Source organism: Telopea speciosissima, chromosome 11 (assembly GCF_018873765.1).
Source record: "Telopea speciosissima isolate NSW1024214 ecotype Mountain lineage chromosome 11, Tspe_v1, whole genome shotgun sequence".
In the NCBI taxonomy this organism is placed as follows: domain Eukaryota; kingdom Viridiplantae; phylum Streptophyta; class Magnoliopsida; order Proteales; family Proteaceae; genus Telopea; species Telopea speciosissima.
The window spans coordinates 34,336,145-34,350,265 of record NC_057926.1 but is presented as its reverse complement, the minus strand read 5'-3'; the positions used below and the strand labels follow the sequence as shown (position 1 = coordinate 34,350,265).

Below are 14,121 nucleotides of genomic sequence, written 5' to 3'. Positions count from 1 at the left end.
GATCAGGGACTCACCAACAACAAAATGCTCTTCCCCCCTAGCAATTCTCTTGTTGAGTTCCCAAATCTACAGGCCCTAGTGACCATCGGGTAGCTCAACGAGATCCAGATGCAAATGCATGGTTTAGTTGATCTTCTACGGACCACCGTTAGAGCTATTAGTCAAGCCTCAGAACCATCAAATCATCCTCTAAATAATCTATGAGGACAACCTCGACAACCCGATGGAGCACCTTATCAGATCATGCTCCACCAGTTCTGATAGTAGATGTTAGAATCGTGCTGTCCAATACTCTTGGAGAATCAGGGCAGCCAGCGCCTTAGAAAGCTTGAGGCATGATGGATGGGCGCCCTCGAACAGACTCAGCCGATGATAAAGAAGTCAGGAGTAACGCGGTATGCAGTCCTTACAGCGCTGATCAAACAAGGAGGGAAAGGGAACAAGTCTTCATGATGATAGCCAAGGTTTGGACTGCCATGTTCGGGAACTCATCGAGGAATTGATTAGACAAATGAAATGGTTATTACAACCCTTAGGCATCCTCCCTGAGACAAAAAAGGATTTTACCGCCTTACAAAAGTCTTCTTCAATTGTATCCCAACATCTTCTAAAGAATGCACCAGAGTACCCATTCGGACCCGGAAAGCTATCAGGATCGAGATCCCAATTAGCCCTTTTAATTTCATCATTCGATGGAACTGCTTCCAAGCAAAGATTATCCACCTCATCACCAGTGCTTGGAATGCAAGACAGAAGCTGCAGATGTTCCACTAGATGAACTGCCTTATGAAAATCCTCAAAACACTCCACCACATACGCTGTAACCTAGGACTGATCTGAAAGTTTTGTTCCATTTTGCTTTTTCCACATTCTAATGTTATTTCTAGCCCTTTTCACCTTGGTGGAGAGGTGAAAAAGCCTTGAGTTCCTGTCACCATCAAGTCTCAATCTCAGCCTTGATTTTTTCTCCTATAGTTTTGCCTAGACTTCTTATGCCTTTAAAATAGCAATTTTTATTGGGGTTGTGAAAACAACCTTCTCTTTGCAATGTGAGCAACCCAAGAAACCAGTATGCGCAAGACCAACAAGAACAAACAAAAGAAAATAAAAATAAAACAATCACACAAGAAACAAGAGATTTATGTGGTTAAGCAAAAACGCCTACATCCACGGAGTGTGGTCCAATTTCACTATGAATCAAGAGAAGAGAAAGAATAGTACAACACTTGTGATTTGACACCCAAACCCAAGCACCCATGTACACCATTCTCTCATCTCCCATTCACTTAACCCACTTTTACCTTGGCTCCTTGCTTAATCCTTGTAGACATGTTGCACCAACATTGTACCTTTTGGACTGATCACTTGGATCCTCACATTTTGGCTTTTCACTTGTATCAACACTAGCCTCATTTTGGAAGAGACATCTCTCTTTTATAAGGCTCATCACAACTTAATGGGTTTCTCTCTCCTTAGAGAAAACTTACTAACTTTCTCTCCTCTTCTACCTTGTTGAGCAAGACTCATTTTTTCTCTCTTGAATGCTTGTTCAACAAGATTTGACTTTCTCTCTCCTTAGTGAAATCTCACTCATACTTCTTCCAAAGAGACTCTTAAAAGACTCCACCAAGCATAATGTCTTCAGCCACCAAAACACTTCCACTTTCTTGGAAGTTCCAACATAGTAGAAGACCCAACTCCTCCATTTGAAGACTTCACCTCTTTGGAAGACTCCACCTCATTGGAAACCTCCAACACTTGAAAGACTCCACCTCTTGCACTTACTTGGAAGACCCATTCTTGCAAGCATCCACTCATTCTCTTTCTTCTTCTCATGGTAGAGAAAATCCACTACACACACATCCCCAAGTGACCCATTCATATGGCAGTTGCACACATGGACTTGGACCCATCATGGTCCAACGCCAACAAATTCTCTACCTTCTCCATTAGCCCATCTAGACCATTGAACCGAACCTTCAACGGGTCTAGATAAAAGCCACCAAACCAAACAATCTCTACCTTGGCTTTTATCGTAGCCACCTTGAAGACTTGTTGAAAAAACCTATTCAACCGCATTCTTCACCGTACACACCTCTAGTGGTAGTCCCTCAAATGGTTGAACACCTATCATCCCGGTCTCATTCTTCATCTTGCACATCTCTAGTGCTAGTACCTCGAATAGTTGAACCCTCATCATTTCAGCCACATTTTTCACCCGACACATCTCTAGTGTTAGTACCTCGAATGGCCAAACCTTCATCATCCATGCCCCTCTAGTCCCTCGACTACTGTCTTCACTATAAGGAGGCATCCCCTTTCTCAAACCATGTTATAGGAGTGCCCACCGCACCATTCCTATCCTAAAACATTCAACCTTACCTTGGCGATCCAAGGAAACAACCTCCATTTTTTTTCTTCAAGAAATCTTCTCCACCACTCTCAACAACAACGTGTTTTATCACCATCGACCCACTCCATCAACCCAAACTCGATCGCCAACCATCGGCTCTAACACCACTTGTTGGGGTTGTGAAAACAACCTTCTCCTTGCAATTTGAGCAATGCATGAAACCGGTATGCGCAAGATCAACAAGAACAAACAAAAGAAAAGAAAAATAAAACAATTATGCAAGAGACAAGAGATTTACGTGGTTCAGCAAAACCGCCTACATCCACGGAGTGTGATCCAATTTCACTATGAATCAAAAGAAGAGAAACAATAGTACAACCCTTGTGATTTGACATCCAAACCCAAGCACCCATGTACACCCTTCTCTCATCTCCCATTCACTCAACCCACTTTTACCTTGGCTCCTTGCTTAGTCCTTGTACTCATGTTGCACCAACATTGTTGTCACGCCCCTATCCCGATGTAAGATATTTTACCACATAGGGGTATGACTGGGACAATCACTCATCATCCCAACACCTACCAGGATCACAGATACAGTGTCCCGAGCCACAGTCCACCCTGTCAGCACATTATGACGATAGAAAGGAACGTACCAAAATGGAATAAATCGTTCCAATTACAGAGTTAGCAGAAGCGAAATTAAATTAAATCATGTGGAATTATAGAGCATCGATTCTCTAATGATAACACATAGTACAATATCAATGTTTGTAACCAATCGATCTCTCCTATAATTAATCATATAGTTTATACATGATTGTGGAACGAATATAGAAATTAAATAATAATTAATTACCCCTAAGACACCACACTCTTGGGTGTACATCTACATCCAAGTCACAGTCACCGGCTCCACTTGATTCGCATCCATCGGTGCTCGTCAAGAGGTTATCTGCATATAAACTAAAACGGATTGTACAACGGGGTTAGCTACACTAGTTAGTGAGAGAGCAATAGGGAATGCGCATACATCACAACATCACTATCAAACAGAATGATGCATGCTAATGTTAGATTCATTTTTCACCTAACACACACAATTCTATTGGTCAAGTGTATGCTACTGTGATAACTCGGGAGACACTGAGGGTCACTTATCATATCGCCCCAGTAAAACCTCAATTATCATGGGGGGACCTACGCCTATAGAAGACATCATGACCACCCAGTGGCAGACCCCAAAAGCCATCACTACCCCTGACCTTGCCTCTCCCGCCTCCACAGCCATCAGGTGCTCAGACTATCCAACACGTAAATCCCTGTTGGCAAGGGTTATAGCATAAGGGAGCAAGCATCCTAGCCATAGATGCACTATATGCAGGTCCTATCATCCCCAGAGGTATTGCGGGTGCATCAACGTCCCATTCCATCTAGTACCCGGGTACCAACAAGGCACGGCACATACAGACCAGGAATGCATATAACAGTTTTCATAATTAATTAAATTTGGGGTTCCGGTACCGGCACACTCGGCACTGTAGCCCGATACAATGGTGAGCAAGCTATCACATCCACAACAGTACACAGTTGAATAACAATGCAATGCGTACAATGCTTATAATTATATAATAACATGCTTAAGATTTGTATATTATATGTATATTCAAACCCAACAAGTCACCCAGATCCCACTCACCGAACTCGGGTGTCACCTAGCGTGATTGACATGAATTTTCCTGAGCATCGGGTGCCATTCGGCGTGGTTTACATGAATCTCACCGGTGTACTAGCCTAGACATACAAAAGAAATCATTAAAATAGGTATAGAGGGGTCCCATGCTAAACCCCCAAGGTTAAAATCAAGTTTCAACCAAGATAGCACTAGTGGACTCACGGACAGTCTCAACAGAGGTGAATCCGCCCCTGACTTTGTTCAAACCAAAAGGTAAAAATAGAGCGAGCGGACCCACGAGCGGAACATCTCACTTGGATCCGATCATGCATTCATTCGACACCTGAAGCACACCAGAAAGGGAGCGGATCAACGGGCGGATGTGCTTCTTGAGTCCGCCCCTGCATCCATTCGATCCTTGAGACAGACCCGAGAGCAACTGGCCTCTGGCGGATGCAACAAACTTGAGTCCATTCGTTCATCTGTTCAGGTAATTTCACAGGGTTTACACTGGGCGGGCTGACGAAAGGTACCACGATGGATGGATCTGGTCGTGCGTCCGTCGACAATCCAGTCTGAGATTTCAAAGGGCTTTTTCTCCAGTTTGAAGCTTGGAGATCCCTTAGCTCTCAAGGTCAAGGGAGGGGTGTCTAAGCCTTCCTAGGGTCACTAGAGCCTAGGTTTAACCCATGGATCCAAGATCTCACAAGGATTGGTCTCAATTTGGTTCAAGGGTGGGGATTCAAAATCTAAAACCAAAGCTTAGCAACAATGGCTGCAAATGCTATTCATGGGAGCTCAAACCAGGTCTAGGTTAGCTCCATTAGAGCTCCACCTTGAGTCCCAAATAGAACCCTAGGTCAGCCCAAGCTCAAGGAAATCTACAAAAACAGAGATGAGAATGGGGGAGTACCAAGTTTGGAGTCTTACCTTCAATGGAGGCAGCAAGGACAAGGTTAGGTAAGCCTCTTGACCTCCTCCCTTCCTTTCAACGTCTTCTCCTCCTCTTTCTCTTCTCCGTTGGCCGGTCAGCTTGGGGGAGGAGATGTGGGGCAGCCAGCCATCTTGGCATGGCTCCCATCTTCGTCCCTTCCCCTCTCATTCCTCTTCCACTTCTACTTCTTCCCTTTCCTTCCTCCTCCTCCTTCTTCTCATGTGTCTTCTCCTCCACGATTTGTCTTGGAGGGGGGGGATAAGTGAATGGGAGGGATTTCTTATCTTTAAGGGGTAGAAGGGGCTTTAGGTTGTGTTTGGCTAGGGGTCCTTAGAATACATTTTAATCCCTTAGGTTTTAAATGGGTTTTGATTTAGGTCTTGCGGCATGTTTGGTCCATGTCATAACCATTGGGTCCAATTAATTAGTTGGGTCTTGTTTGGGGTTGAGTCTAAGTCCAAAGGACTTAATTGTCCTCTAAGGCTTGTTTGGTTTATGGTAGGGTATATAAAACCTATTATTCACTTAAGTTAGGCCTTATGGGCCCATTTTCATAGCCCACTCAACAAATCAATGGTAAGGGTAGGGGTCCACATGGCCCAAAGGTCAAATCAAGGTATCCAGGATATGAGGAAGTGGGTTCCACAAGAGAAATTACCAAAAGGGCAAGTAACAGCACGGACGGATCCTCGAGCGGATTTAGTTCGAGTGAGTCTGTTCGGGACTTCGGTGTTGCTGTCAAGGCCCAAACTTTAAGGAAAGTTCCGGGGCTTTGACCCAGACTTCTAGGTCTTCAAGGGAATAGTTATAATAATATTTTAAGTCTGAGGTTACAGGTGTTGGCCAGTGCCACCGTGGCATTGCCTTTGGTAAAGGTCTGAACTGCCCCGGGGTATAGGGGTATATTTGGGGTGCGGGTGTAACATCCCCCCAACGTTATTAAAAATTGTCCCTGAAATTTGGGGCAACCCGATCATCAAAGGTAAGGGCTTTGTTAAGTAACATCACTTCTAATTGTCCACTACCTGGACTAAGTCAAGGTCGGGTCAAGATGAGGCAGTGCCTGCATGACACAACAAGTCTGATTCTACCATTCCTTTCTCCTTATAAGATCACATCACCACAGGGGTGTGGTCCAAAATAACCCTGACTACAATAAATTTTAGAGCCGGTGATCTTAACATATCAGTAGGTCAGAGAGGTATCACTTGATCTGGAAAACCTAGGGAACTTTCTGTTCCAGGTAGCTTAGTTTAGTGTGTAAAGCACTATTCTGACCTTTACTACTCTGGTCACTCTTGGGTTACAGGGCTTAACCTGTTCAGTCCCAAACATAGGGTTCACATCCTGGATGCTTTCACTTCTGGTTATCTCATTACCTTACCCAACTTTAGAATGATTAGGAATATTGATGGAATCTCCTATTGTTCACTCCCAGTACGGAGGGAATGCATTTGGTGATCCATTACCCTGTTCATATCTATCGTTAGAGAAGGTCTTGGTACATCCTTCAGTTTCAGCCTTCAAAACTTTCAAACCTACCACACAGTTACTTTACAGGAAAAAGTCTATTATGGTTCTCTTTCGAGAGCCAGACAACCTCCAATAATTTTGATCTAAGCCAAAACATTTTAATAAGTTTTAAAATTTAGTTTACCCAGTCATTGCTAAATTCATTAAATATTATCCCGTGACCAACATGACCAAGGGTCTGGGCTCAACTAAGTAATCACAGTAAGGCTAAGGTAAAATTGTACTCGTAGTACCAGAGAATCACTCTAGTCACACAAGTCTAAGGTCTTGAGGGGCGTATATATATATATATACATATATATCACACTAAGACATAGGCAAGATTTCAAGACTTACATCCATATTCCTATGGACATATCTCTCATTTAGGTTAATCTATAAGAACAAAAGTCCTCGGGTACGATTTGCTAAGTCTTTTTGGAGGGTCAACTCAAGGTGTAGGGCTCCCTCTATGAGTCTAAACAAGGTTTGGATGAACCAAGTAAAGTACAAATAGAGTCGTCACTAGCTTAAGGTGTCATGAATGACCTCCAAACCACGTGGCTTTTATGGCTCATTCGGATGAATCAGTCCAACCCAACCTATTATTTTCCTTTCTTAATAACTACCCACAGGTTTAGGCTTCCTATCCATAAGGTTTGAGTCTTTCAATTCACAAGGTCTGAGGATCTCCATCCCCAAGAATAACTCTCCTCCCTTTTAGGTAAGAGGGGGGTCACGACAGTCATTAATGCTTGCCATCTCTTATTGGTTGGCCCGGTCGGGTGCAAGTCTTAGCCCCATTTCAATTAAGGGTATTAATTAGACTTAGGTGGCCCCCACAAATGGGTCACACACAGGGGTGTCCAAATCTAGGATATAGGCACACAATCAACACGCATGGGTGTGGTCAAAAGGTCTCCAAAAATCTAGGCTCAATATACTAAAAGAAGTCGGGCAGACTCACTAGCGGTATCAATGCTTTGGTTCTATTCGTGGTTCCTTCGCGGGGATAGGGAGAGCAGATTAATGGGTAGATGAGGAATATAAATCCGTTCGTTTGTCCGTTCTCAGAATGTCAAACGGCCGAGGGAATTTGAATCGAACGGATCTACTGACGGACTTATGGATGTGGATCCATTCGTTGATTCGCTCAGCTTTAAAATGATAATTTTTTTTCAAATTTGTGCGGGGCGGATTGGCAAGCGGAGTCACGATAAGTGATTCCGTTCATTCGTTCTTTCACGGAATTTTAACAGAAACAGAGCTGTGAGATTAAAACTCACTTTTCGCTCCAGGGAAAACATAACCGCAGGAGGGAAAGAAAGGCTCCACAAGGTTTCCTTGAGTGGATCTCTTACAATTTCAAGCCTCAAAGATCACCCCCCACTTAATCAGGGTAGGATTTCTCTTCTCTAATCTCTTTTCTATTCTCTTTTCTTCTCACAGTAAGATTTTACTTGTGTCTCTTCATCTTCTCTTTCATTTCTTCTTGGATTTGTGATGAATTATTCCAAGTATGATCATGTCTTGATTTTGTTTGCACTTTCATGGTCATGTACACCAAGTCCATGCCAAAATTGATCTAGGCTATGATTTTTGGATTTGAATTATGCTCAATTGATTAATGACACTATAGGAGCGGCTTCTTACTTGCTTATTGCATCCTTTACAAGCATTTTAGAGATTGCTAATTACTATGTTTAGTTAATTGACTTGGATTAGTCCTAGGCTTGATTGGATAAACTCTTCAATCCCTTCATGCTTTGGGAAAAAAACCCACCAAGTCCATGCTTAATCCATTGTATGCATCTAAACTTCACCAATTCATTTCCTTGATATATCTTTAAGTACATTTTCTCTTCATGTGATTGCTAGTAAGTTCCTTGTATTTATTTCCCTTTTTCCTCAAGTAAATTTGTTCTTGTGTCCTTCCCTTTATCCCTAGCTTGTCCCCAATGATATCCACATCCTATAACACATACATAATTATTTCTTTTTGACTTTCATCATCATGTATAGTCCTCCCTTCAAACCATTCCCTTATCACTTAAGCATTTCACTTCTCTAATCCTAACTGCCAGTCATATGCCATTTTTCCAATTTGGCTTACCTTTACTATTTCCCTTAGTGGTGCTTTGTATGTAGGTAACTAGTCATGGCTCCCAAGAGGAAAAGGAACCTTTCCATTGTGCCTACCATCTCTACCACCTAAAATGTACATCAATTTACTTCTGAAAGGACCGAGGGGATTTTCTGGGAGCACCTCTTTAACAGAAGAATTCTTGTGGAGAGGGATGTGACAGTGGAGGAGTTATTGGCCTACAAGGTGGGGACTAGGTTCGAGAAGCTAGAGTGGGGCAACATGTTGATTCTGCCCAAGCTTTATTACCCTACCTTGGTCAGAGAGTTTTACTCTAATCTATTGTTGACCGAGGGGGACGATGATGACCTCAGGCTGACTTCCCTTGTGAAAGGGGTTGCCATTAGCTTTACTACTGATGAGTTGGGAATTATCCTCGATGTCTCAGCAGAGAGAAAAAATGTTTACTATCCTCCAGGCAGTCATCCAGACAAATGCCTGCACCCAGAGGAAAGTAAGAAGTTATTTGGGGTTCTGACAAATAACAGAGATGAGGAGAATGAAGACCTCTCCAAATTTCCTCCTTCTCAGCAGGTTCTCGTATTCATTGCCAAGACTAATCTGGCTCCCTCTAAAGCACTCAGCACTCATCCTCCTTTGATGTCTGCAGTCTTGGCTCACTCTCTATACACTGGCCATCGTATTTTCCTTCCCTACGTGATCATGAAGCACATGGCCCGCTCTGTAATGAATCCTGACCGCAACCACACTCTGCCTTATGGTCGGCTACTCACTTGAATTTTCTTATGCTTCGAGGTTGATTTGGACCATGAACCCAAAGAATCAAGCACTGAGGGGCCTATTGGGTTTGATGCATTACAAAAGATGAACTTGTACCATGATTATGACAGTGCAGGGGAGCAAGTTCAGTACGGAGAGGGTAGAGGGGTCAGAGATGATGATGAGGATGACAGTGATGATGATCCCGAGTTCATGGGTTCTGGACCATCTGCAGCAGGGCCTTCAGGCGTACCAAAGGGAGGAAGTGATGTGTCGATGGCCATCAAGAGATTGAGCCTGAGGGTGGTGGATGGCTTTGATGGAGTCAAGAAGCAACTCAATGCCCAAGCTTGGCATCTTACGGCCATAGAGCAAGGAGTAGATGACATCAATGCCTTCCTTGGTCGTGGTGGTGGCGACGGTGCAGATGACTAGCCCAGTTCTCCTCCAGCAGTTCTCTGAAGTTGTTTTATCTGTTCTTTTAGTCTCTTGCCCTATGGTGGACAGTTTGTGGAACCATTTTTTTATTTGCTTTGCCTTTAGTTCTCTTGCATTTCTCTTTTCTTCCTTTTGATCAGTTAGTTTGAACAATCTGGGAATTTTTAGAATTAATGAATGTATATATTGATCTTGTGTGGTTAACATCAGGCGTTTTGGGTCGGACAGGTGAAACTTGGTATTTTAGGTTGGAGAGGGCACAGGTATGCCCAAACAGAAATTCGATACATTCATGGTTGGATTTGAAAAAAAATTGGATTAGGCAGGATAGAATCACAGGTATCAAATTGTGAAGGACATAGTTGCCCTCAGAAAGATTTGGGATCATTGGAATAGTTGTATTTAGCTTTATGTATATATATATATATACATATATCTATATTTAACTCCCTCTTTTAGATCATTGTCCCTAATTGTGGTTTGGTTGTATTTAATTCATTATTATTCACTATGGATCTTTGTACACGATTACCCATCTATTACTTACTTAAACTCAATCAAACAATTACATAGTTTGTAATTTGTTAGCCTATGTTTTAAGCCCTAGGTTCCATATTGCCTATTATTTTATAGATTTTTGTTTCACCGCAATCAGTCTTCTCCCTATGTCTGCACACAACCATTTATGTTCTTGAGATTTTTAATTTAGAACCTAATTTGTGGAGAGTAAATCAAGAGGTTACATTGGACTGTGGTCGATGCAGAGCATCATTATTCTGATACCACTCTGTCACACCCCTATCCCGATGTAAGATATTTTGCCACATAGGGGTATGACTAGGACAATCACTCATCATCCCAACACCCACCAGGATCACAGATACAGTGTCCCGAGCCACAGTCCACCCTGTCATCACATTATGACGACAGAAAGGTACGTACCAAAATGGAATAAATCGTTCCAATTAGAGAGTTAGCGAAAGTGAAATTAAATTAAATCATGGGGAATTATAGAGCATCGGTTCTCTAATGATAACACATTATACAATATCAATGTTTGTAACCAATCGATCTCTCCTATAATTAATCATATAGTTTATACATGGTTGTGGAACGAATACAGATATTAAATAATAATTAATTACCCCTAAGACACCACACACTTAGGTGTACATCTACATCCAAGTCACAGTCACCGGCTCCACTTGATTCACATCCAACGGTGCTCGTCAAGAGGTTATCTGTATATAAACTAAAAAGGGTTGTACAACGGGGTTAACTACACTAGCTAGTGAGAGAGCAATGGGGAATGCGCATACATCACACAATCAATATCAAACAGAATGATGCATGCTAATATTATATTCATTTTCCACCTAACACACACAATTCTTTCGGTCAAGTGGATGCTACTGTGATAACTCTGGAGACACTGAGGGTCACTTATCCTATCGCCCCAGTGAAACCTCAATTATCACTAGGGGACCTACGCCGGTAGAAGCCATCATGACCATCCAGTGGTAGACCCTGATAGCCATCACTACCCCTGACCTGGCCTCTCCCGCCTCCACAACCATCAGGTGCTCGGACTATCCAACACGTAAACCCCTGTTGGCAAGGGTCGTAGCATAAGGGAGCAAGCATCCTAGCCACAGATACGCTACATGCAGTTTCTATCGTCTCAAGAGGTATTCCGGGTGCATCAATGTCCCATTCCATTTAGTACCCGGGTACCAACACAGCACGGCACATACAGACCAAGACGGCATATAACAGTTTTCATAATTAATTAAATTTGGGATTTCGGTACCGGCACACCCGGCATCGTAGCCCAATACAATGGTGAGCATGCTATCACATCCACAACAGTACACAGTTGAATAACAATACAATGTGCGCAATGCTTATAATTATATAATAACATGCTTAAGTTTTGTATATTATATGTATATTCAAACCCAACAAAGTCACCCAGAACCCACTCACCGAACTCGGGTGTCACCCGGCGTGATTGACATGAATCTCCCCGAGCATCGGGTGCCATCCGGCGTGGTTTACATGAATTTCACCGGTGCACCAGCCTAGACATACAAAAGAAACCATTAAAACAGGTAAAGAAGGGTCCCATGCTAAACCCTCAAGGTTAAAATCAAGTTTCAACCAAGACAGCACGAGCGGACTCACGTACAGTCTCAACAGAGGTGAATCCGTCCCTGACTCCGTTCAGGCCAAAAGGTAAAAATAGAGCGAGCGGACCCACGAGCGGAACATCTTACTTGGATCCGATCGTGCATCCGTTCGACACCTGAATCACACCAGAAAGGGAGCGGATCAACGGGCGGATGTGCTTCTTGAGTCCGCCCCTGCATCCGTTCGATCCCTGAGATAGATCCGAGAGCAACTAGACTCGGGTGGATGCAACAGACTTGAGTCCATTTGTTCATCCATTCAGGTCATTTCACAGGGTTTACACTGGGCAGGCTTACGAACGGTACCACGATGGATTGATCCGGTCGTGCATCCGTCGGCAATCTAGTCTGAGATTTCAAAGGGCTTTTGCCCCAGTTTGAAGCTTGGAGAGCCCTTAGCTCTCAAGGTTAGGGGAGGGGTGTCTAAGCCTTCCTACAGTCACTAGAGCTTAGGTTTAACCCATGGATCGAAGATCTCACAAGGATTGGTCTCAATTTGGTTCAAGGGTAGGGTTTCAAAGTCTAAAACCAAAGCTTAGCAGCAATGGCTGCAAATGCTGTTCATGGGAGGTCAAACCAGGTCTAGGTCAGCTCCATTAGAGCTCCAACTAGGGACCGAGCTCCACCTTGAGTCCCAAATGAAACCCTAGGTCAGCCCAAGCTCAAGAAAATCTACAAAAACAGAGATGAGAATGGGGGAGTACCAAGTTTGGAGTCTTACCTTCAATGGAGGCAGCAAGGACAAGGCTACGTGAGCCCTCTTGACCTCCTCCCTTCCTTTCCACCTCTTCTCCTCTTTCTCTTCTTCCTTGGCCAGTCAGCTTGGGGGAGGAGATGTGGGGCAGCCAGCCATCTTGGCATGGCTCCCATCTTCTTCCCTTCCCCTCTCATTCCTCTTCCACTTCTACTTCTTCCCTTTCCTTCCTCCTCCTCCTTCTTCTCTTGTGTCTTCTCCTCCACTATTTGGCTTGGAGGGGGGGAGATAAGTGAATGGGAGGGATTTCTTATCTTTAAGGGGTAGAAGGGGCCTTAGGTTGTGTTTGGCTAGGGGTCCTTAGAATACATTTTAATCCCTTAGGTTTTAAATGGGTTTTGATTTAGGTCTTGCGGCATGTTTGGCCCATGTCATAACCATTTGGTCCAATTAATTAGTTGGGTCTTGTTTGGGGTTGAGTCTAAGTCCATAGGACTTAATTGTCCTCTAAGGCTTGGTTAGTTTAGGGTAGGGTGTATAAAATCCATTATTCACCTAAGTTAGGCCTTATGGGCCCATTTTCATAGTCCACTCAACAAATCAATGGTAAGGGTAGGGGTCCACATGGCTCAAAGGTCAAATCAAGGTGTTCGGGACATGAGGAAGTGGGTTTCACAGGAGAAATTACCAAAAGGGTAAGTAACAGTACGGGTGGATCCTCGAGCAGATTTAGTTCGAGTGAGTCCGTTCATGACTTCGATGTTGCTGTCAAGGCCCAAACTTCAAGAAAAGTTGCAGGGCTTGGACCCACACTTTCAGATCTTCAAGGGAATAGTTATAATAATATTTTAAGTCTAAGGTTACAAATGTTGGCCAGTGCCACTGTGACATTGTCTTTGGTAAAGGTCTGAACTACCCCGGGGTATAAGGCTATATTTGGGGTGCGGGTGTAACAATTGTACCTCTTGGACTCTCACTTGGATCATCACATTTTGGCTCTTCACTTGGATCAACACTAGCCTCACTTTGGAAGAGACATCTCTCTTTTATAAGGCTCATCACAACTTAGTGGTTTTCTCTCTCTTTAGAGAAAACCCACTAACTCCGTCTCCTCTTCTACCTTGTTGAGCAAGACTCATTTTCTATCTCCTGAATGCTTGTTTAACAAGATTTGACTTTCTCTCTCCTTAGAGAAAGCTCACTCATACTTCTTCCAAAGAGACTCTTAAAAGACTCCACTAAGCATAATGTCTTCAATCACTAGAACCACTTTCACTTTCTTGGAAGTTCCAACATAGTTGAAGACCCAACTCCTTCATTTGAAGACTTCACCTCTTTGGAAGACTCCACCTCATTGGAAACCTCCAACACTTGAAAGACTCCAGCTCTTTTACTTATTTGGAAGATCCATTCTTGCAAGCAACCACTCATTCTCTTTCTTCTTCTCATGGTAGAGAAAATCT

The 14,121-nt window shown here is 43.3% G+C and overlaps 1 long non-coding RNA gene across 1 annotated transcript; it reads right to left on the bottom strand.

Annotated features, from left to right (window-relative positions):
• Positions 1–2,667: 2,667 nt before the first annotated feature.
• Positions 2,668–13,647, bottom strand: LOC122646466. The gene is made up of 4 exons (XR_006330622.1): positions 13,613–13,647; positions 12,402–12,406; positions 7,032–7,038; positions 2,668–2,834 (listed from the first exon to the last, which is right to left on the bottom strand). It is a non-coding gene; the product is annotated as an uncharacterized LOC122646466 (long non-coding RNA).
• Between the last annotated feature and the right edge of the window lie 474 nt (positions 13,648–14,121).